This window comes from Pteropus alecto, unplaced genomic scaffold (assembly GCF_000325575.1).
Source record: "Pteropus alecto unplaced genomic scaffold, ASM32557v1 scaffold135, whole genome shotgun sequence".
NCBI classification, from domain to species: domain Eukaryota; kingdom Metazoa; phylum Chordata; class Mammalia; order Chiroptera; family Pteropodidae; genus Pteropus; species Pteropus alecto.
Window position 1 is genome coordinate 2,156,912 of NW_006438076.1, and position 2,003 is coordinate 2,158,914.

The window sequence follows — 2,003 nt, forward strand, 5'->3', positions numbered from 1 at the left end:
TAAAGAACGTAGACAAGAGGAGTACCACTATGGGGTGAACTTGAAGTAGCTCAGCCTGTCTAGCATTGAGTCAATCTTCCTGCAGTTTCCATCGTCATAACATCCTAGATTACCAGGACCAAACTATGCAGAGATGAGGCAAGAGATACAGACAGGACCTGACTGTTAGGACTGCAGGTTACATAAAAAAGCCAAAGGTAGGCTACCTGAGAAAAGGTACTCAGAGTCATAGGGGGAAATGCAAAGGCCAGTCTGAAGGTGGAAAGAACTGTCTTACATAAGATCTATTGTTCAAGGATTCAAAGTGAATTCAGATACAGCAGGTCTGTCTCAACCAGGATCAGCCAAGAAAACCTCTAGGTTGCATAGAGCTCCTGGCAGGGAGGCCATCCTTGGTGAAGATCTCGGTAGCCATGATCAGTTATCAGGCCCATATTAATTAGAGTTTTGTTATTCAAAACATGATCTGGGACACAATATCACCTCTGTGCTATCTTTGCCAATAATACCCAACCTGAATCTAATTATGAGGAAACATCAGATGATCTCAAACTGACGAGCATTCTACATAATAACTGGCCTGTACTATTCAAAATTGTCAAGGTTGAGAAAGATAAAAACAGCACCAGATTACTGGAAACTCAAGAGACACAACAACCAAATGCAATGCATGATCTTGGAGTGGATTCTGGACTAGGAGGAAAATTCTTATAAAGGACATTATTGAAACACTTGAAAAATTTTAAATATGGATTATATTAGATAATAGCATTGATCAATGTTAAATTTCCTGATTTTGATAAATGTAAGAAAATATTCTTTCTCTTAGGAAATATACACTGAAAAATTTAGAGGTAGAGGAGCATGATGTTACCAACTTACTTCCAAATAGTTCAGAAACAAAATAATATATTATAAAAGTGTGAAGAAAAAGAATGATAAAACAAATTGAAAAAATACATACAATTCTTAAATTTGAATTAGGATAAAATATATAGTATTTCTTGTACTATTCTTGCAACTTTTCTGTAAGTTTGAAATTAATATCAACAAATTTTTTAAGTTCCAAACGAAAAAGACTCAAGAGATATATAAGAAAGAAGAATGGGCTTTTAACCAGAAACTTATAGAATAACAGAGTTTCAGGCCCCATACCAGACTCACAGAGACAGAATCTACATTTTAACAAGATTCCCAGGTGATTTGTATCCATGTACAAGTTTTGGAATGTCTGCCCTATTACATCTAGGGCTGGATACCTGGTCCCGGCTCCTAGATATCTCAATTGCAAATCACCTCCAAGCTATGTTCCAAACCCTTTATTCATTCCTCAAAACACAATTCAGAAATCATCTTCTCTATGCAAATGTTTCTTACCCCTTCCTGCAGCTCCCTTCTGGAATTTTGTGCTGTATTCAGTACTTTCCAAGAAAACATTTTATTGTTTTCCTATTTTTATATTATGTTGCAATTCAGTTCATTTCTCTTATTCTTTGAGTCTCCTCAGCACTCAGACAAATGCTAGTGCTAGAGAAATTTCTGAGTAAATGAATGAATAAATATTTGAATGAATGAATTCAATTCTTATTTGTCAACTACCATACTGCATTTATGACTTCAGGAATAAATTCTTGAAGTCTCAGGAAGGACAAGAGATAATTTAGGTTTGAGCAGAAACTGGGGACTTTCACCAGCAGAGAACATAGAAGTCAGTACAAAGAGGTGTCTCAGGCAGCCGCCAGTAGCTATCCAGGCTCTGGCCCAACATTGCTCCAATGCACTACAGAGATAACTAGTTTCAAGTTTCTTCACAATTCTTAGCAGTTGTATCAATTGCTACTGGCTTTATGACCCAGTAAGGCATTCTTATAGTAACAATTCATTGGTAATGTCCACTTTCCATAAGATGTGTGAGTGTTCGGAAAACACAATAAATAACAAAAGATCAGCTTAGCCAATACAATGATTTAATCATGATTACCAGAGGAAAAAGAAGAAATGCC